The sequence below is a fragment of the Zingiber officinale genome, chromosome 9A, assembly GCF_018446385.1.
Source record: "Zingiber officinale cultivar Zhangliang chromosome 9A, Zo_v1.1, whole genome shotgun sequence".
Taxonomy (NCBI): domain Eukaryota; kingdom Viridiplantae; phylum Streptophyta; class Magnoliopsida; order Zingiberales; family Zingiberaceae; genus Zingiber; species Zingiber officinale.
The window spans coordinates 89,788,133-89,812,207 of NC_056002.1; the positions used below are offsets into that span (position 1 = coordinate 89,788,133).

Below are 24,075 nucleotides of genomic sequence, written 5' to 3' on the forward strand. Positions count from 1 at the left end.
CTACTTACAGCAGGATGTGAGATGGAATACCCCAGTTTGCGACGATTACTAGAAGAAACCCCTAATGGATCTCAACAGATTTATTCAACAAGCACTATTATATCACCATATCGACCTCCTCAAGATACGGCAATAGGACCACCAGGATACCCTCCTGCAAGAGCTCAAGAAGGCCCATCTACATTTCAACCCATCTACGAATAACAACCCCAAAGGCAAAATTTCGAGGAGGAATGAATAATGAGCTATGGACACTACCATCAGCCCAACAACAAAGTGGAGCTCTATTTGTTATTCCAGAATAATTGGGATTATTCGATTATGCATTTTCTCGATGGGAGTCCATAACCAAGAACTATGTCTCAAACCAAGTCTTCACATATACAATGGATAAAGTGGAATTTATAGAAAACTTATTTGGAGAAATTGAAAAGATAACATGGGTACAATGGAGGATGAGTTACCCAACAGAATATGAAGCTCTCACCCAGGCTAGAGAAGGAAGGGAAGGAACACAAAATATCCTATCCCAAATGAGAAGAGTATTTTCTGCAAAAGATCCTGTTCAAGGATCCACCATTATCCAAGTTATCGTATACAGAGATCTTGAGAAGCTCTCATGCGATAATGTTAAAAATATTATTCAATATATCAATGACTACATGAGACTAGCTACCAAAACAGAAAGGCTCTATGCAGGACCAGAGCCCTCGGAGAAATTCTAGTTCAAAATGCTAGGACATCTAGACAATCTAATTAAAAAGGCATTTGATGAAAAATATCCTGGCTTGATAGTGGGAGTATTCCCCAGAATTATTTTCGCACATAAATTCTTGGAGCAGGAGTGCAAAGATGCAGCCTTCAAAAGGTCACTCAAAAATCTTTCTTTTTGCAGTCAAATTCCTATACCTGGCTATTATAGAAATGAGGGACAGAAAAGATTGGGGCTAAGGCAATCAAAAACATACAAAGGAAATCCACATGACACACATGCAAGGATCGAGAAGAGAAAGCACTTAGTCAGAAACAAAAAATGTAAGTGCTACCTATGTGGACAAGAAGGACATTTTTCTCGAGAATGCCCCAACGAGAAAAGAAATATCAAAAGAGTGGCAATATTCGTACAACTAGATATACCAGAAGATTGTGATATTCTATCTGTCCAAGAAGGGGAGAACCAAAGTGACGCTATCTATAGCATATCTGAAGGAGAGGATGATATGGACGACTTAAACAGGTCTATTCAAACCCTTCACCTTAATTCCATTTATATGTTGGGATAGATAGATGGTGGTTACAGGCCACAGGTAAAGGTCTCTGATCAACAATCAAGTTGCCTACATAATTGGAGGTTGAATGAAAGGATACTACCCCCACAATCTACAACATGTACCTGTTGTAAAATGGCTACTCTTCAAAGAGCGAGAATACATTGCCCCGAGTGTTCTATCATAGCATGCAACTTATGTGGACCATACTGTTTCAACAAGGAGGTACCAGTAGCACCATCCCCTCCAACCCCCTTCTTTCCACAAAACCTGATATAAGAACAAAGGTATTACATCACCTGGTGCGAAGGAGAGATAGAATGCTTACAAAAGGAAATGACCTATTATAAAAAGCTTCTCGAAGAATTATTATTAGAAAAGGACCTAAGGGAAGAATTCTAGGCCTTGGAAGAAGAAGAAGAGGAAGCTGCAAATATGCTCCTCAAAACAACAACCAGCAAGACTATAGCAGCAGCTCCAAGCCCAAGGTTAGTAAAAATATGCTATATAACCTCAGAGTGGAAATCGATATTCCAGGAATTCCAAAATTTCCTTTAAAGGCGATATTAGACACTAGATCTACAACTTGCTGCGTTGACCAAAAGTCAGTACCAAAGGAAGCACTAGAATGGAATGTTGGGACTTTCGGGCAGTAAAAATCGCTTTTTGCGTTGCGGAAACCCCGAAATCCCATGCCACCGGATTCGTACGAAGATTAAAAAAACAAAAATTTCGTGTACATGTTTTCTAACCTATATCTACACTAGATCTACATGTTAAGGAGTTTATACCTTTGATGCGAAGCCCTTCGCTTATCCCGCTCGTCCAACGTTCGCTGAATCTCAAGGGTGTCAAGTGAACACCCCTCTATGTGTATCCACACGAACAAAAAGGTGGAGAAGAAACCTTAGAGTATGCTAGCACTCTTCAAGGTTTCGGCCAAGGTGGAGGAGAGGGAGAGAAGAAGAAGCAAGGAGGAAGAAGATGAAATCAATGAGCACAAAATTGTAACTCACACACATCTTATGGTGGTCAGCCACTTTAGAGGCTTTTAAACCCCTATGGAATATCAAGAGTCACAAATCTTGATCTCTCTCATGATGTGGCACACACATAAGCCAACCTTGATGATGTGGAACATCATCATTGGCCCACCTTATGCCAACTCACAAATGAGGTAGCATTGGTCAAGTCAAACTTGACCTTTCATCTTCCCTTCTCAAGTCAAGTCAAACTTGACCTCTTCTCTCTCATGGTTGATAAAATCTAACCATTTGATTCAAACCAATTTAATTTAATGAATCTATATTCATTGAATTAAATTGATTCAATGAATCCAAGTCTAAATTTATTTATTGAACACATGAATCATATTGAGTCCAACTCAATTAGTCTAGTTTAGATTACTCTTAATCCAATTTGGTTCATCACATGAACCTAATCCTCTAGGTACATCAAATGAACCTAATCTCCATCTAATTGCCCTTTGTGTGTGACCCTATAGGTTCTTGTAACGTTGGCAATGCTCCTAAACCCATTTAGAAGCATAAGTAATGAACGGTATCTAGCAACACATCATTACTACCCAAGTTACAAGAATGTTGAGATCCAACATCACCTTGCGACTACTAATTGTGACTCTTCACAATATATGACAAGTGTCCTTCTATCCTTGACATGTAGATTGATCAATTTGAGGCATAGACGGTGTCATCCCATGATCAATCTAAATCTTGAACTCCAAGTAGACTCACTATAATCAAATGAGATCAATATCTCATATTGAGTCATTTGGGCATGGTCATGCACTTAGTGGTCTCACTCTATCAAGAAAATGATGTCACTCCCGTTATATATGAGGGATAGATCCCATCTACATCACTCACATCTCTCCGCATAATTTGTTACATACCCAGTAATCGCCTTTATAATCCACCCAATTACGGGTGACGTTTGACGAAGTCAAAGTATGTAACTCCTTATGTAGGGAACCATGGTGACTTCAGGTCCAAGGACTAATAGTCATACTAATAGCCACATGAGAAAGTATATGACACTCATATAACGATCCATGATACTTTCTCATGGCAGGTCATTCAGTATACATTCTCCAATGCATACCCATGTGTCAACTTGATATCTCTATATCCATGACTTGTGAGATCAAGTCATCGAGTTGACCTACATGCTAGTCTCATCGCATTAACATTGTCCCTGAATGTTAATACTTGACTAGGAATGATTAAGAGTAGTGTTTCCTATATCATCTCACTATCGATTCAATCAATCGATTGATATAGGTAAGAACCTTCTACTCAAGGACGCTATTATATTTAGTTATTTGGCACCAATACAAGTAATTATAATAACCAAAAACAAATGCCTTTATATACATTGGAATATGATACAATGAGTCCATATAATAATTATCATATGATTGACTCTATGGCTCTAATTAACAATCTCCCACTAGCACTAGTGTCAATCAGTGTAGGCTCTAACGCCCAATGACCTAATGTGACCATCATGCTTTCTCTGAGCCAAAGCCTTGGTCAAGGGATCAGTGATGTTAGCCTCTGTGGGTACTCTGGAAATCTTCACATCTCCTCTATCGATGATCTCTCGAATGAGACGGAAGCACCGTAGTATGTGTTTGGTCCGCTGGTGTGAGCGAGGTTCCTTAGCCTGTAAAATTGCTCCATTGTTGTCATAATAGAGCTCTATCGGATCAGCTATGCTAGGAACCACCCCAAGCTCAGTAATGAACTTGCGGATCCAAACTGCCTCCTTTGTTGCTTCTGATGCAGCAATATACTCGGCCTCTGTTGTAGAATCAGCAACTGTGTCCTGCTTTGAACTCTTCCAGCTCACAGCACCACCATTCAAGCAAAACACAAACCCAGATTGCGATCTATAATCATCCTGGTCAGTTTGGAAGCTGGCATCACTGTAACCCTTTACAGTTAGCTCATCATTACCTCCATATATCAAGAAATATTCTTTAGTCCTTCTCAAGTACTTAAGGATATTCTTGACTGCTATCCAGTGACTTTCACCTAGATCTTATTGGTATCTGCTCGTCATTCTCAAAGCATACGAAACATCAGGACGAGTACATAGCATGGAATACATGATAGATCCTATGGTTGAGGCATAAGGGATCGTATCCATGCGGTCTCTCTCCTCTCTAGAAGAGGGACTTTGAGTCTTTGAAAGACTCACACCATGTGACATCGGTAGAAATCCCTTCTTGGAGTTCTGCATGGGAAACCGTAGTAATACCTTGTCAATATATGTACTCTGACTTAGGCCAAGCAATCTCTTAGATCTATCTCTATAGATCTGTATGCCTAGAATACGGGTTGCTTCACCTAAGTCCTTCATTGAGAAATAATTCCCTAGCCAAGTCTTCATAGACTACAGCAAAGGGATGTCGTTCCCAATGAGTAGTATGTCATCCACATACAATACAAGGAAGACAACTGTGCTCCCTACAATCTTCTTGTAGACACAAGGTTCATCTTCATTCTTGATAAAACCAAACTGTTTGATCGCATCATCAAATCCAAGATTCCAGCTCCGAGAAGCTTGCTTTAGTCCATAAATGGACTTATGCAGCTTGCATACTCTGCCAATATGTTGTGGATGTACAAAACCCTCAAGTTGTGTCATGTACACATCCTCGAGCAGGTTTCCATTCAGAAACACGGTTTTGACATCCATCTGCCAGATCTCATAATCATGGTATGCTGCAATAGCAAGCATGATCCGAATGGACTTAAATATCGCTACTGGAGAAAATGTTTCATCATAGTCAATACCATGAATTTGCTTGAAACCTTTAGCTACCAGACGACCCTTATATATAAGTCCATCCATGTCAGTCTTTCTCTTAAAGACCCACTTACACCCAATGGATTTTACCCCTTCAGGTGGATCAACCAAAGTCCATACTTGGTTGGTGTACATGGATTCCATTTCGAATCTCATGGCCTCTAGCCATTTCTCAGAATCTGGTCTCATCACAGCTTCCTGATAAGAGGTAGGCTCATTCTCAATGAGCATAGCGTCATCATGGTCAGACAAGAGAAATGAGTATCTCTCAGGCTGACGACGTACCTTATCAGACCTGCGAAGAGGTATGTCTACTTGAACTGGTCGTTGTTCCTCAACTCCTTGTGGAATAATCTCATCATCCACAACACTTTGTAGTTCTAGTTCAACTTCTATCAAGGCTTCAGTGCTATGGTCCATATCTTAAACTTCTTCTAGATTGAACGTACTCCCACTAGTTTTTTTAGAAACAAAATCTCTTTCTAGAAAAACCCCAGTATTAGTCACAACTACTTTGTGTTGACTGGGAATGTAGAAGTAATATCCCTTCGTTTCCTTGGGATATCCTATAAAATAGCATTTATTAGATTTGGGTCCCAATTTGTCTGAGACTTGACGTCGAACGTAAGCCTCACAATCCCAAATCCTCATAAAAGACACCTGGGCATCTCTCCCAATCCATATCCTATATGGTGTCTTTATCACAGCCTTGGATGGAACACAGTTGAGTATGAAGGCTGCTGTGTCCAGAGCATAGCCCCAAAGAGATTTAGGAAAAGATTTGTGTGACTCATCATAGACCGTACCATATCTAATAGGGTACGATTTCTCCTTTCGGATACACCATTCCATTATGGTGTTCCGGGAGGAGTGAGCTAGGATAGAATCCCACACTCAGCTAGATAGTCACGAAACTCATGGCTAAGGTATTCTCCTCCTCGATCTGATCGAAGTATCTTAATACTCTTGCCAAGCTGGTTTTGTACTTCATTCTTGAATTCTTTAAACTTTTCAAAGGATTCTGACTTATATGTCATCAAATACACATAACCATATCTACTGAAGTCATCAGTAAATGTAATGAAGTACCTATAACCACCTCTAGCAACGACATTGAAAGGTCCACATACATCACTATGTATAAGTCCTAACAAGTCAGTCACTCTCTCGCTGTATTGTTACGCTCCGCAAGTGTACGGAAATGTCGCAAGTAATATAAAAGATTATCGTATCCACAGGGACTGGAATAAGCACTAGAAATGTCTCAATGCGAATTAGCTAAACAACTATCCAATCGTTTCAAAAGCAAAGTAAAGGTAAACAAATCTAATCTTAAAGATCAACAAACAAGAGTTTAGTGTTTTGGGTTATGATAAAGGGAGATTCTAGGAGTTTCGGTTTCTTTGTAAGATTTCTTGAATATAAATGGTTCACCAATTCTTATCCCTCAATTGCCAAACATGTAGAAAGTTGTCGGTTCTCTCTTGCAATAGACAACCGGCTAAGGACTGAGAAATGTGTTGGTGCGGGAAGCATCCGACGATCGAACCTAAGTTTTGATAATGGCAAAGGATTCAAAGTTAAGGTGCTTTGTTATCTGACAGCTTTTGCTGAGTGTTTCAGGAAAGTCCTAACTGCGGTTAGGCAAGGTAAAACCCTAGGGGGTGGTAACCCTAGGTCATAGGGGGTGGTAACCCTATGCGGAAAGTCTTGGCAGGTCGATGGCTTCAGGCAAAAGTCCTAGGGGGTGGTAACCCTAGGTGGAAAGTCCTGGTATCGCGAACCAGGTGAAAGTCTGAACTGGCCGGTGAAGCGGATGTTCAGCAGAAAGTCCGGGAGCATCGAGTGCCGAGCAAAAGTCCAGTCGATCTAGAGGATCGCACTGGCAAAAGTAAAATCTCCGAGAGGAGTAGGTGAGGACGCGTTCCCCATAGAGGAAACAGAGGCGTCAGTCGACCTAGGGTTTTTGGAAATTGAAAGTCAGAATCGGACAATCCGGAGACTGTCATAATTTCATATTCATACTATTATATTGTGTTAACTTTGTGTTGCGGTATCTTTGGATTAACATACTTGCAGTACCAAAATCACAAAGAAGGACTCGGATGAACAGTGTCCGAGGCGCCTCCATGGAGCTTGGAGGCGCCTCGGGTGCGAGCCAGGAAGAGGCCAGCGCAGCAGACTGGAGGCGCCTTGAATAGGGTTCAAGGCGCCTTGAACCGGAGGTTGAAGGCGCCTTGGATAGGCTGAAGGCGCCTTAAACCAGATAGAGTTCGACCAGGTCCGTGCTGATCCACGCGGTGACTCGGCTCGTTCAAGGCGCCTTGGTGAACAGTGTAAGGCGCCTTGAACCCCTTTATAAGGGGTCTCGACCAGCAGCTTCAAAATAGAACTTCCAAGCAATCCTTGTGCTGCGTCTGCTCATTCAACGACCCTGAAGTGCTGTTACAAGTCCACGACGACCGGGAGCTTGAGTCTACGATTCTGTCGTCGGTAAACTTGTTTTTAATTACGATCGATTGTAAATCTTGTACTCTTTTCGTACTTATAAGTGTTGCTTGCACCGAAGCGATCAAGGATCGCAGCCTTGATAGGAGTCGACCTAGGCTCCGAACGAAGTAAAACTATCTGTGTCCTTCTGTGATTGCATTCGTTACTTCCGCTGCGTATATTTACTTTGGTAGTTTTACGTTTCCGATACGATAAAAATAGCCGCGAGCGCTATTCACCCCCCCTCTAGCGCGATCTCGATCCAACAATTGGTATCAGAGCGGGGTCGTTTTGAATTGGTGCAACCACCTTTCAAAACAAATTTTTCGCAGTTTTTTTTCGTTTTCGGAGTCGAATTAGAATTTAGCCTTATAGCTATATTCTAATTTTTGTTTCCCTCGAATCGACTTTTGCTCGAAGTAGGTGCAACACCACTCGAGTTCGTTATTCTTTTTTACTCTTCAAGATTACTAATCCAAGACTCGGTCTTGGAATAGATTTTGTTGTTTTCGTTCTTTTAGATCTAAATGGCCCAACAAGAAGGATATAGCACCGTTCGTCTCCCACTATTTTCCGGAGAAGACTTCGGATATTGGAAGGGGCGAATGGAGATATATCTGAAGATCCAGTTCGACACCTGGATGATCGTCAAAACAGGACTGGAACTGCCAACTGGTACCGACGGTAAGCCTACATCCTGCGAAAATTGGGAGCCAGCATTTATCAAAAAGGTGGAAGCTGACGCAAAAGCCACCTGCACCATCCAATGTGGTCTTACCAAAGAAGAGCTCAACAGAGTCGGTCCATTCTCCTCCGCAAAAGAACTTTGGGAAAAGCTCATCGAACTCCACGAAGGCACTGACGACACCAAGGTAAGTAAAAGAGATCTTTTACTTAATAAATTATATAATCTAAAAATGCAGGAAGGCGAAACGGCGAGTTCTCTTCACGCGAGAATACAAGACATCCTTAACTCTCTTCACGGAATTGGCCAGAAGATAGAAAATCGGGACGTAATAAGGTATGCCCTAAACTCGTTTCCAAGGAATACATTGTGGGCATCAATGGTAGATGCCTACAAAGTTTCCAAGGATTTATCTTCTTTAAAACTAGATGAACTTTTTAGTGAATTTGAACTTCATGAGCAGACTAATGCACAACCTACCGAGAAAGGTATTGCGTTGGTTGCAGGTACAAGCCGAACCCGGGAACCGAGACCTCGACGGAGAACCGAACCAGCATCGGAAGCTGAACCAGACTCTGATGATGAAGAAGGTGACATTACAACCGAGCTGGTAAATCTCGTGAAGAAGCTCTACAAGACGAAAGGATTCGACAAAAAAGATCTAAAGAAGGCAGTGAAATCAAAGGAAGGCCCACAAAATACAAAGATGAAGTTTGAAGTTACATGCTACGGGTGTAACCAAAAAGGGCACATCAAAACCAACTGCCCTAACCTGAAGGAGGTCAAAAAGCAAAGAAGGAAAAAGGTCCTTAAGGCAACATGGGACGAATCTTCATCGGAGGACGACGACGACGAGCTCGAACAAACGAGTCTACTTGCATTAATGGCCCGGGACCAAGTCGTCGAATCCGGATGCGAGAGCGAGTCTGAGGCAGAGTCCGAGCAAAGCCACGGATCCGTATCCGTTTCCGAAGGACCAGACCCCGCTGTAAGTATCTCCCGGTTGAACACTTTAGTTAGCTATTTATTGCGCAAATTAGCTAAGTCAAACCTGAAGGTTAAGTCACTTCTAAAGGAAGTAAGTGTCCTTAAAGAAGTGGCTAAACCCTTACCTGACCAGAGTCAGACTGAATTTCCAACTCAAGTTCAAAAACTTGAGGAAGAAAATTCAAGTCTAACAAATCGGGTTAAAAATTTAGAAAATACCTTAGAACGGTTTACTTTGGGCTCCAAGAATTTGGACTTGATTCTTGGGACACAAAGAGCCGTCTACAACAGAACTGGGCTGGGATACAAAAGTAAATATAGATCTTATTTATCATTAATAAACAAACAAAGTGTTAAATCAGTCCAAGCATGGGTCTCCAAGTCTAACTTGGTCAATCAAGTTAGACCTGACCAATACTGGGTTCCAAAGGATCAAATATACTACCTCGATAGACCATATCGAGGCCATGATTCAGGGGGAGCAAAACGAAAAACAATCCTAAAAATTTAAAATTCAAAATTTAAAATTAAAAATTAAATTCAAAATTCAAAATTTAAAACTAAAATTAAACTCAAAATTCGAAATTTAAAATTAAAAATTAAATTCAAAATTCAAAATTTAAAACTAAACTCAAAATTCGAAATTCAAAATTAAAAATTAAATTCAAAATTCGAAATTTAACACCAAAAATTAAATTCAAAATTCAAAATTAAATTATCAATTCAAAACTCAAAGTTAAAATCAAGTTAAGATATTCAAGAGTCAAAATTTAGTTAACACTGAAAATAAAAATGGAGGATCCAGACTCGCTGGCACCCCCAACTAAACTACCCGGCAGGGTAACTAAACCTAATCTACCCGAGATGGGTAAAACAAGAGTAGATTACCCGGCAGGGTAATTAAGGTTAGATTAAAACGGGCTAGGTTTAACTTGATCCACAGTACTGGTGAAATTTTTGGATGATAGTACGTTAGGGAAGCTTGGGCATCGCATGTCTAGGAAGATATGGCTTCAACCTGGTGCAATTGGCCAAGTGGAACTGACCGAAGCTACCCTTAAATGAATCCTGACTAGTTAGACCAAGGATTGGTATTAAGATCAATGGGTAGGACTATTTGGAAAACCTCGAAGGCATGGTTACTTTAATGAGCTCCTTGTGACTCACCATAGCCCAGAAGTTTATCCAAAGAATGCTTACTTGTTGAACCCAAAGCCAAACCTGAATCTAACACAAAGTTAACCCAAACCTTAAAGTTGAATTATAATTCATCTCACAACAATTATAGGGTTCCCTGATTGACAATTTTAGATCGGGTGAGATGATTAGGAATTTAAATTATTTAAATTGACTTAACTTAATTCAAGTTATTTTAACTTGAATTATTTTCAAAACTGAAACAATTTGAAAACTCTTTTCAAAATTATTTTAAAACTTAATTTTAAAACTCAATTTCAAAATTATTTTAAAAAAACTTAATTTCAAAATTATTTTAAAACTCAATTTCAAAATTATTTTACAAACTCAATTTCAAAATTATTTTAAAACTTAATTTCAAAATTATTTTAAAAACCAATTTCAAAATTATTTTAAAAACTTAATTTCAAAATTATTTTAAAAACTTAATTTCAAAATTATTTTAAAACTCAATTTCAAAATTATTTTAAAAAAAAAAATCTTTTCAAAATTATTTTAAAACTTAATTTTAAAACTCAAAATTATTTTAAAACTTAATTTTAAAACTCAATTTCAAAATTATTTTAAAACTTAATTTCAAAATTATTTTAAAAACCAATTTCAAAATTATTTTAAAAACTTAATTTCAAAATTATTTTAAAAACTTAATTTCAAAATTATTTTAAAACTCAATTTCAAAATTATTTTAAAAAAAAAAATCTTTTCAAAATTATTTTAAAACTTAATTTTAAAACTCAATTTCAAAATTATTTTAAAAACTTAATATCAAAATTATTTTAAAACTTAATTTCAAAATTATTTCAAAAGTTATTTTAAAAAACTCAATTTCAAAATTATTTTAAAAACTTAATTTCAAAAGTTATTTTAAAAAACTCAATTTCAAAATTATTCTAAAACTCAATTTCAAAATTATTTTAAAACTTAATTTTAAAACTCAATTTCAAAATTATTTTCAATTTCAAAACTCCTTCAAAATTTATCTCTAACAAGTTTACTTCAACTTAACTATCGTGCAATCCATTAAAACAATTCAACCACTTCCTATGTAGGAATTGGATCAATGGATGTTGGATAGTGGCTGCTCCAGACACATGACTGGAGATAAATTGAAGTTTACTAAACTCACATACAACAACTTAGGATCAGTTGCATTCGGTAACGAAGGTCAACTTAAGGTAATCGGAAGAGGTAATATCGAACTCAACTCCGATTTTATTATTCGAAAAGTCCTTTTAGTTGAAAATTTCAAGTTTAATTTACTAAGTATAAGTCAATTGTGTGATAACGGATACTTAGTAACTTTTGACAAAACCAGGTGTTTAGTTAAAAACATTGAAAATCCTGAAATCTTACTTAAGGGACTTAGGATAAATAATATGTATTCCATTAATCTACCAACATCCTCAACAAAGTGTTTTCTAACACAAGAAGAGGAAACTGCTTTGTGGCACAGAAGATTGTGTCACACTCACACTAGACTCATTTCAAAAATGAGTCAAAATGGTCTAGTTAAAGGTTTACCAAACCTAAAATTCATTGAAAATTCAATCTGTAATGCTTGTCAACAAGGAAAACAAACTAAGTCAACACACAAATCAACAAATCTTGAAAGAACCAGCTCCTTACTTGAGCTCCTTCACCTTGACTTATTTGATTCACATGGAGCTAAGTCACTAAGCAAGAACCAGTATTGCTTAGTAATAATTGATGACTACTCTAGATTTTCATGGGTAAAATTCCTAAAACTAAAGATGAAACCTATGAAATATTTAGTAACTTTTGTAAATTAATAGAAAATGAAAAGATACTAAAATTAAAAGAATAAGAAGTGATCACGGAGGAATTTGAAAATCATAAATTTACCCAATTTTGTAAAATAAATGGATATCAACATGAATTTTCATGTCCTAGAACCCCCAACAAAATGGTCTAGTGGAACGTAAAAATAGAACCCTACAAGCCGCTAGAACCATGTTAAATGAATATAACTTAAATCACCAATTCTGGGCAGAAGCAATAAATACTGCAAATCATATTCAAAACCGAATTTTGATCAACAAATTTCACAAGAAAACCCCTTATGAACTATATTATCATAAAATTCCTAACTTACATTATTTAAAAGTATTTGGATGTAAAGTTCACATTTTAAACACTAAAGATTATTTAAGAAAATTCACACCCAAATCTAACAAAGGAATATTTTTAGGATACTCCTCAAACAGTCGAGCCTATAGAGTCTACAATCAAAACACCCTAAAAGTTGAAGAAACAACTAATATAATATTTGATGAAGAAAATAATCTACCAAATATAAATGAGAATGTTGATATTGATCCAAGAAATATAGAAGATGATGAAATTCAACCAAGTCTTCATAAACCAGAGGAACCAGCCCCTGACCCACTTACAAGACTAACTAGGGTCAGTACCTCTCACCCATCTGATCAAATTTTGGGTGATCCAAATCTAGGGGTAAGAACTAGATCCTCCTACAGAATTCACAGTCAAATTGCCCTAATTTCTAAAATCGAACCAAAAACAATAGAAGAAGCACTACCTGACCCGGACTGGATCATAGCTATGCAGGAAGAGTTAGCCCAATTTGAGAGAAATCAAGTCTGGGAACTTGTATCTAAACCCTCAAATAAATCAATAATCGATACAAAATGGGTATTTAGAAACAAGCTAGATGATCAAGGCGAAATAATTAGAAATAAGGCTAGGCTTGTAGCTAAAGGATTCAGCCAAGTTGAAGGTTTGGACTATGATGAAACCTATGCCCCAGTAGCTAGACTAGAATCCATTAGAATGTTGTTAGCCTATGCAGCAAACAAAGGATTTAAACTATACCAAATGGATGTCAAGTCAGCATTCTTAAATGGATTTATTAAGGAGGAAGTATATGTAAGCCAACCCCTAGGATTTGAGGACTTAGGATATCCTAATCATGTATTTAGGTTAAAAAAGGCCTTGTACGGACTTAAACAAGCCCCTAGGGCATGGTATGAACGATTGTCAAATCACTTAATATCCAAAGGTTTCAACCAAGGTCAAATAGATCCAACTCTATTTGTAAAAACTGTAGACAAAGACATCTTCATAGCTCAAATCTACGTTGATGATATAATTTTTGGATCAAATAACTCTAAATTTTTAAAAGAATTCACTAAATTAATGGAAAATGAATTCGAAATGAGCATGGTTGGTGAACTTAATTTTTTCTTAGGCCTACAAATAAAACAAACTAAAGATGGAATATATATTTATCAAACTAAATATGCAAAGGAATTAATTAAAAAATTCTGCATGGAAAATTCAAAAATAATAAATACACCCATGGCAACCAACATTAACATAGACTCTGACCCTGAAGGCAAACCAGTAGACCCAAAGTACTATAGGAGTGCCATAGGAAGCCTGCTTTACCTAACTGCAAGCCGACCCGACATATTATTTGCAGTTGGTATGTGCGCAAGATACCAGTCTTGTGCAAAAGAGTCACATTTAACCTATGTTAAAAGAATACTTAGGTACATTAAAGGTACTCTAAATATAGGACTCTGGTACCCTAGAACTTGCACCTTTGACCTTCTTGGCTACTCTGACTCGGATTACGCCGGATGCAAGTTAGACAGAAAAAGCACAAGTGGTAGTTGTCAATTTCTAGGACAATGCCTAGTAAGTTGGTCAAGTAGAAAGCAACATTGTGTGGCTTTGTCTACCACTGAAGCTGAATATATAGCCTTAGGTGAATGCACATCTCAATTGCTTTGGATGATGCACACTCTTAAAGACTATCAACTGAACTATCATAACACAAAAATCTCAATTGATAATATAAGTTCCATAAATTTAACAAAAAATCCAATTCATCACTCAAGGACTAAACATATAGAAGTAAAGCACCATTTTGTAAGGGATCATGTAGCTAAGGGTGACATTACACTCAACTATGTTGAGTCAAAATCAAATCTAGCTGACATCTTCACAAAACCCTTACCTGAACTTGAGTTCAGTGCACTTAGAAGACAAATAGGAATGTGCTGGGTAGAATAGACAATGTTTGGTTATCATTTGCTTTTAAATTTCTAGGAAAATACTTATTTCAAAATTCCAATTTCTTAGAATTTTCAACATTTGGAACTAGCCTAAGTTTTCCCCTAGAAATCATGTTCCCCGAGATTAAAGCCAGAGCATCTCACAAACACCTAGGTCTACCTTGCTTGTGTTTGAAAAACTTAGAATGGCGTGAGATGCATAGGGTACAGCCTGAACTCAGGAATGCTTATATTTGTGCATCAATATGAGTCTGGGCGTTAAACACATCATAAATATTAATCAAGTCAAGTCTTCCAGCTCTAGATAAATCTAACTGGACCAAATGGACTTAATTTGACTAACCATGTGAAAGCTACTGCCCTCTAGGCAATCAGCAAGTAGCTAAAGGTTAGACAGTTGGAAAAATGTGTTTCAATTTAAGCATGATTATACTTTACGGTTCTAATCAAATTTCTTTACCTGATTATTTTAGGGCTCTGATACTTAATCAATTTAAACTTAATAATTTAATTTGACTCATGCTTGGACTGAAAACAAACTCCTACTACTCCCTCTGCCCTAAAAATAAATATGTTGTTCACAATGAGTATTCAAAACTCATTTACAGTTTTTTCAAAAACTTGACCATGAAATTGAATATTCAACTATTTTTCAAATCTAGTAAACTAATTATAACATTTTAAAGTGACCTCAAATTTTATAACTTCTAAGCAAAATTTTTTTTGAAAATTCAAATACTCATATCTTCAAACTTTGTTAAATTTTAAGAATAAGTTTACTACACTTAGTTTGATTGCATTTGGCAAAATATTTTCTCAATACAAATCATTTTGAAGCTGAATATATAGCTAAGTATTTTCAAATTTAGAAAATCCCAAAACTCAAAAAGCTAAATCGTTTTTTGTTCTTTTTCCCTCTTTTGAAAATTTTCCTTCAGAAAAATACAAATCTACTTTCAAACTAGTTTATTTTTGATATATGGCAAAGGGGAGAGTAGATTTAAAGTTAATGGAAAAATCAAAGTATTTAATAAAAGCAGAGAGTAGGTAAATTAAAGTTAAATTCAAAGTATTTGATAAAAGGAGGGCTTTTATTAAGGGGGAGTCTAATATGTCAAAGTTCAAAGTTTCCAGCTTAACCTCTATTGCATTTGAAGTTTATTTACTTAAGCTTGGTTAACTTTATGCAGTTATTACATATGTTGTTTTTCTTAACTTTGAATTACGTGTTGCCATAATCAAAAAGGGGGAGATTGTTGGTGCGGGAAGCATCCGACGATCGAACCTAAGTTTTGATAATGGCAAAGGATTCAAAGTTAAGGTGCTTTGTTATCTGACAGCTTTTGCTGAGTGTTTCAGGAAAGTCCTAACTGCGGTTAGGCAAGGTAAAACCCTAGGGGGTGGTAACCCTAGGTCATAGGGGGTGGTAACCCTATGCGGAAAGTCTTGGCAGGTCGATGGCTTCAGGCAAAAGTCCTAGGGGGTGGTAACCCTAGGTGGAAAGTCCTGGTATCGCGAACCAGGTGAAAGTCTGGCGGATGTTCGTCCGAGAGCATCGAGTCGAGCAAAAGTCCGATCGGAGGATCGCCGCAAGTAAAATCTCCGAGAGGAGTAGGTGAGGACGCGTTCCCATGGAACAGTGGCGTCGGGTCGACCTAGGGTTTCGGTTGGAAATCCGAAGTAATTTCATATTCATACTATTATGTTGTGTTAACTTTGTGTTGCAGGTATCTTTGGATTAACATACTTGCAGGTACCAAAATCACAAAGAAGGACTCGGATGAGCCGAGGCGCCTCCATGGAGCTTGGAGGCGCCTCGGGTGCAAGGCGCCTTGAAGAGGTTGAAGGCGCCTTGGATAGGTTGAAGGCGCCTTAAACCAAGAGTTCGACCAGGTCCGTGTTGATCCACGCGGGTGACTCGGCAGTGTAAGGCGCCTTGAACCCCCTTTATAAGGGGTCTCGACCAGCAGCTTCAAAATAGAACTTCCAAGCAATCCTTGTGCTGCGTGCTGCTCATTCAACGACCCTGAAGTGCTGTTACAAGTCCACGACGACCAGGAGCTTCGAGTCTACGATTCTGTCGTCGGTAAACTTGTTTTTAATTACAGTACTGATTGTAAATCTTGTACTCTTTTTCGTACTTATAAGTGTTGCCCACCGAAAGCGATCAAGGATCGCGGGCCTTCGAGTTGGAGTCGACCTAGGCTCCGAACGAAGTAAAACTATCTGTGTCTTTCTGTGATTGCATTCTTTACTTCCGCTGCGTATATTTACTTTGGTAGTTTTACGTTTCCGATACGACAAAAATAGCCGCGAGCGCTATTCACCCCCCCTCTAGCGCGATCTCGATCCAACAAAATGTATCTAAATAGGATTAATTAGACATGAACCTACGTTGTCCTTACACAGAAGCGCACCTATTACTATGCCTTCCTCGGATATCAACATAGAAGCCCACAACTTATTAATCTATCAAGATACAAGAAACTAATCACAAGATCCATCCTACTCTCTTGAATATTCCCATTTCCTCTTCAAGATTATCTCTCAAACGTCCTTACACGGGCTTGCACCTGTCACGTGGATCCCTCGGATGATCGAGTGAGAGTTTATCTTTACAAAGTCCACAAGAAATTCAAACAATCAATCAAGAATGAGAATTAAGCACAAATCACCATTAATCATTCAAGATCTAATTGATATAAGCAAGACAATGTCATTGAAACAAGAAAATGGCAAATCCATAAGAGATTACATCAATCCACCATACAAATACTCCCTTAATCCTAGAATACAAGATCTACTCCATGAATCGAGGAAGAAAACCCGAAGAAATAGAGATTACAAGCATTTCTTAAATCCCCAATCCAAGAAATCAAGAAGAGGGGGAAAGAGAAAACTTATCTACGAAGAAACCTCGTCTTCGGATCCAATCCTCGCTCCGGAGTCGAAATCGTCGAGATCTCCCTTAGAATCGCCCAGAAATCCTCCCAAGAATGGGAGGAAACCACCAAATCTTGCCTTCTCCCAAAGGGGGAGAGATCCCCTTTCAATTCATGAAGAAGGGTTTAAATAGAGGAGGGAATCGGGCGCTACACGGTCCCGTGACACGGCCGTGTGAGATTCACACGGCCATGTCCAGTTCCCTCTCTGCCAAAGCTGCACGCCATAACCCTTCTCGGAAATACTACACTGTGTGGTGCACACCCACACTGTTTGGTCTTGACACGGCCGTGCGAGGTTCACACGACCATGTCATCTTCCTCTTCTGTTGGTGCCAAACTCCACACGGCCCGAGCTCCATACCAGTGCAGGGCCGTGTGAGGTACACGACCCGGTGCTTTCTCCCTTTGTTTCCTCCAATGCATGCCCAAAGATGTAGATTCTTCACCAAATCGACTCCTGTGTACAGAAAATGCACAAAAAGAGTAAATATGCTAAAAGGAAAGCTGGAAGTATAAAAATGCATAGATCAAGCATGCTCAAAATATGTAAATGTGCGTAAAAACATGCATAAAAGAGTATATAATCTACGCACATCACACCCCCAGACTTAAACCTTTGCTTGTCCTCAAGCAAAATGCTGCAGTCTAAATTCATATGTTCTACAACATATTCATAAAACCTAGTGCACTTTCCTAATTCTATCAAAAAGTTTCATTAACAAGCATGATCATGGAAACAAGTAAAGTATGGTTCAAGCATAAGAATCTTGTGCGCAATGTAAAAGTAACTCAACACCCTTCAAGTTTCAATCCATGTCCTAGTCAAGTCATCATCAAATTTGAATTCCTAGTGTTCCCAATGAAAGACAAGTAACCAGTGATAGGCACTTACTCACCATTCACTTGGTTCATATTTCTCAACTAACCCAAGGTCTCAAAGGTGTGCTCAATCTCAAGAGAAGCTAAACAGTCATTTCCCCAGTAACCTAACTCGGTCTCAAAGGGGTGACTTGCTAGATTCCACTCATGACAACTGTTTTTTATATCCCTCTTTTTTTTTTTTTTTTTTTAAGTGTTTGCATTGTGCAAAACTTATTCACAAATGTACTTTTAGCACACATGTAGGGATATTTTGATTTTTCCAAATGAGCTTTAATGATTTGAGCCACATCCAGTAACCAAAATGAAAGTTGAGAAATCACCATGGAAACCAAGTACTAAGCAAACAAGATGAATCATGACTATTTCAATGACATCAACTATTCAAGCATCAAGCACAAGTGTAGTGAAGATAAAATCCTTAAGGTTGAACCAAAACTAAAACTCATCACCATAAGATTCTTAGCTTATTAATGCTTCCCAAGATAGAAAAAAGAACTACATAAAGTTTACTACTAGCATCATTCGAACATCATGAATCAAGACAATAATCGTGCTAACATTTCACTTGAATCCAAGAAAGCATATAAGTGAAGTTTTGATGTTCTCAAGATGTATGCCACAAAAAATCAAAACCCAAAATGCAAGACATAAGCAAAAACAAAAACAAACAAAGCAAATCAAATGCATCTAATGCATCCCCCCAGACTTAAATTTTTCATTGTCCCAATGAAAACTAAAAACAATGTGGAGGAGATTTTAAGAGAAGTTACCAAGTGATGAGCTCCAAATGGTTGACATTCATGTTTTTTTTTAGATACTCCTCTATCCAATGTTCACAATCCTCCACAACTTTAAAATCTACAAAAATAAGATAGACAAGAAGAATTAAGTAGAGGGTATGATTTATTATCAACAAAATAAAAAGAAACTAAAAGTAAAATGAAAACAAGATTGAACTTGGGTTGCCTCCCAAGAAGCGCTTGTTTAAGGTCATCAGCTCGACCACCTCATTAGATTCATCTAAATCTTGCTCTTGGAGGGGTAAGATATTTTAGAACCCTCCTACCAAGGGCTCTTATTATGGAGGGAGCTTTCAATATTGGAGTTAAAAAGTGATGTATCGCCCTCTCCATCTTCGTCTTCTTTAAAGTTGTTTCAGGTGGTCGAAGACGGTTCAGTATGAGCTTCCAATTATTGGCCTCTTGAAAACCTACACACCCAAAAGAAAAACAAACCTCCCACAAGAATGTAATATAAGAAGGAACTAGAACCATATTAGTATGAATTGAGTATGTATCAAGAAATGAATCACATCCAACAAAATCAATTATAGGTACCTCTATGAAATTTTCTAAAAGATCACTAAGAATACTAACCTTGCATTGTTGAGGTGTACCTGAAAGTTCTAAACAATGGGATGTGACTTCTTCAGAATTATGTAGTGGCTCTAGCTCAGGTGTTGATGATATCGATGATGGTGATTCTTGAGACTCTACTAGCTCTGTATAAGTCTCTACACATTGTTCCACAACATGATCAATTCTTAAAACCTCTAAGGGTTGTCTTGACAAAGGTGGTGATCCTTGAGATGCTGCTTCCACAACACAGCTCCCTACACATTCTTCCATATCATCATCATCAACACATACATCAAAAAATAAACCAACATCTATGTCCTCAATAGGAGAATCAATAACAAGAGGATCAATAACTTCACTTGCAGTTTTAAGTTGATCTACCACATCACATTCATCATCTGAAAATTCAATGTCACTATAACACCTTATAAAATTTTGAGGTAGATCTGAAAACTTATTTACCACTACATTATCAATAAAATCCTCATCTGAAAAATCTTCATCTTCATATATATTCAAAAATCTACACTCAACCATATTAGTGTCACAGGATTTGCCGAAGTCTTTATTTTCATTGACCCCCACTAACTTTTGTGGAAAAGGAATCCTTAGTGAAGGTCCTGGGAAAGACTGAACTCCCTTTTTCCCAAATTCCCTTTGAGTGTTTGGAGGAGGTCCAACTTGCTTATCTAATGTTGGTGTGATTAATCGTTGAGGGAAAGGTACTTCTGGCCTTTGGGAACTTCCTAAAGAAATGGAATTGAGTTCTTGTGATCTTCTATTATTCTTCTCCTCAATTCTAAACATGTCATTCTTCAGAAGTTCTTCATGATTTTTGCCACTTCTCAACCCAACATCATCACACTTTTCATTGGATCTTGACTGTGTGGGAGGGGGATCTTCTTTAAACCATTTTGAAACAATACTATTAAGCTTTGCCCCCAAATGTTTGAACTCCTCACTCTGTGACTTGTGAATTTCAACATTTTTAGGTGGTTGAATTTCATTTTGTTTGACAGGCTCTCTTACATTTATGGCTTTCACTTCTTGAATATCTGAGGGAAATTCCATCCAACTTTTGTTCGACCATTCATGGAGGTTCAATGTCACTTGATCAATTAACGAATAAGCTTCATCTACACTTTTGTCCATAAAAGAACCTCCAGCTGATGAATCCAATAAAATCTTGTCTGAGAAAGAAATTCCCCCATAGAATATGTGCAAAATCAACCATTTTTCAAAACCATGATGAGGGCACTGTCTTTGAAGACTCTTGAATCTATCCCATGCTTCAAATAATGATTCTCCATATGCCTGAGCAAAATTTGTTATGCAATTTCTCATATACACCGTTCTACTTGGAGGGAAAAAATGATTCAGAAATTGCTTCTCCAATTGTTCCCAACTTGTGATGCTTTGAGGACAGAGAGAATATAGCCAAGTCCTTGCTTTATCCTTGATACTGAAAGGAAATGCCATCAATCGAACTGCATCTGCTGATACTCCTTCACATTTCACCAAATCACAAATCTCTAAAAATGTTTCAAGATACAGATAAGGACTTTCTGATACTTCTCCTCCAAATTTGTGACCTTGTATCATGAAAATTATCTCTGGGTCTAGTTGGAAACTTTCTGCTTCAATTTGAGGTTGCACAATGGGAGATAAAAATCTTGTAGAAAAGGGTGTAGAAATATTTCTCATGGGCCTGCTTGACATGTTAGTGCTCATAGATATTCAAGGAGAAAAAGAAAATTATCAAGAATCAAAAACAAGAAATAAAATGCAATATGAAAAGCAAGAAAGCAAATGCAGAATTTAAATTGCAAGAAAGAAAATGCATAATGAAAACAAGAAAGAAAAGATAAAAGGAAAAAGAAAAATGTCTAGAATAATTCATATGCTAAAGATTGCAAGATATGTTTACAAAAGAAAAGAAGAAAGAAACTAGATCAAAAGAGAAAACAGAGAAAAGTTAGATTAGAGTGCTAGAAATCAAGAATGCAAAGTTAGAATTAGAATTAGAATTGCAACAAAAAGAATTGTCAAGAATGTTATTCAAGAAAAGAAAAGCTTATAGAAACAGAATTCTAAAGTTACAACTATGAAAATGTAAAGAAAGAAAGAAAAGTTATGTTTAGTCTAACTCAATTGATAATTCCTAATGTTATAGCGCAGTCCCCGGCAACGCGCAAGTGTACGGAAATGTCGCAAGTAATATAAAAGATTATCGTATCCACAGGGACTGGAATAAGCACTAGAAATGTCTCAATGCGAATTAGCTAAACAACTATCCAATCGTTTCAAAAGCAAAGTAAAGGTAAACAAATCTAATCTTAAAGATCAACAAACAAGAGTTTAGTGTTTCGGGTTATGATAAAGGGAGATTCTAGGAGTTTCGGTTTCTTTGTAAGATTTCTTGAATGTAAATGGTTCACCAATTCTTATCCCTCAATTGCCAAACATGTTGAAAGTTGCCAGTTCTCTCTTGCAATAGACAACCGGCTAAGGACTGAGAAATGTATCTAAATAGGATTAATTAGACATGAACCTACGTTGTCCTTACACAGAAGCGCACCTATTACTATGCCTTCCTCGGATATCAACATAGAAGCCCACAACTTATTAATCTATCAAGATACAAGAAACTAATCACAAGATCCATCCTACTCTCTTGAATATTCCCATTTCCTCTTCAAGATTATCTCTCAAACGTCCTTACACGGGCTTGCACCTATCACGTGGATCCCTCGGATGATCGAGTGAGAGTTTATCTTTACAAAGTCCACAAGAAATCCAAACAATCAATCAAGAATGAGAATTAAGCACAAATCACCATTAATCATTCAAGATCTAATTGATACAAGCAAGACAATGTCATTGAAACAAGAAAATGGCAAATCCATAAGAGATTACATCAATCCACCATACAAATACTCCCTTAATCCTAGAATACAAGATCTACTCCATGAATCGAGGAAGAAAACCCGAAGAAATAGATATTACAAGCATTTCTTAAATCCCCAATCCAAGAAATCAAGAAGAGGGGGAAAGAGAAAACTTATCAACGAAGAAGCCTCGTCTTCGGATCCAATCCTCGCTCCGGAGTCGAAATCGTCGAGATCTCCCTTAGAATCGCCCAGAAATCCTCCCAAGAATGGGAGGAAACCACCAAATCTTGCCTTCTCCCAAAGGGGGAGAGATCCTCTTGCAATTCATGAAGAAGGGTTTAAATAGAGGAGGAATCGGGCGCCCATGTTCAGTTCCCTCTCTGCCAAAGTTGCACGGCCGTGTGCCTCCACACGGCCATAACCCTTCTGCTCTGGAAATGCAACACGGCCGTGTGGTGCACACCGCCACAGCCTGCTTTGCAGAACCTCACACTAGATCCACACGGCCATGTAAGGCTTCTGCTCTGGTTGGCTTCAAATCTTGACACGGTGCGAGGTTCACACGGCCATGTCATCTTCCTCTTTGTTGGTGCCAAACTCCACACGGCCCGAGCTCCATACCAGTGCGGCCCGGTGCTTTCTCCCTTTGTTTCCTCCAATGCATGCCCAAAGATGTAGATTCTTCACCAAATCGACTCCTGTGTACAGAAAATGCACAAAAAGAAGATCCCCGAACCAAAAGAGTAAATATGCTAAAAGGAAAGCTGGAAGTATAAAAATGCATAGATCAAGCATGCTCAAAATATGTAAATGTGCGTAAAAACATGCATAAAAGAGTATATAATCTACGCACATCATGTATCCACTAAAGAGAGTCTTGGTCATCTTGCCCAGTAGGCATGACTCACATGTCTCATATGATTCAAAATCAAATGAGTCCAGCAAACCATCTTTATGGAGCTGGGATAAGCGTTTTTCATTTATATGACCTAAGCGACAGTGCCAGAGATAGATTTGGTTCATTTCATTTGATTTGAACCTTTTGGTATTTATGCTATAGATGGGGTTCTCTAAGTCTAGAATATAAAGTCCGTTAATCAGAGTTGCACTACAATAGAACATATCATTTAAATAAACTGAACAACATTTGTTCTTCATTATAAATGAAAAACCTTTCTTGTCCAAACAAGAAACTTAAATTATGTTCTTAGTAAGAGCAGGAACATAACAACATTCATCTAGTTCTAGTACAAGCCTAGAGGCAAGAGATAGATAGTAAGTCCCTACAGCAACAGCAGCAACCCGTGCTCCATTGCCTACTCGTAGTTCCACCTCGCCCTTCGTCAAAGCCCTACTATTTCTCAATGCCTGTACATTAGTACAAATGTGAGAAGCACATCCGGTATCTAATACCCATGATGAGAAAATAGAGATATTAACTTCTATAACATATATACCTGAAGTAGAAGTCTCACTT

At 37.8% G+C, this 24,075-nt stretch overlaps 1 non-coding gene across 1 annotated transcript; it reads left to right on the forward strand.

Annotated features, from left to right (window-relative positions):
* The first annotated feature begins 20,947 nt into the window (after positions 1-20,947).
* Positions 20,948-21,053, forward strand: LOC122021999. The gene has a single exon (XR_006122750.1). It is a non-coding gene; the product is annotated as a small nucleolar RNA R71 (small nucleolar RNA).
* Positions 21,054-24,075: the final 3,022 nt, after the last annotated feature.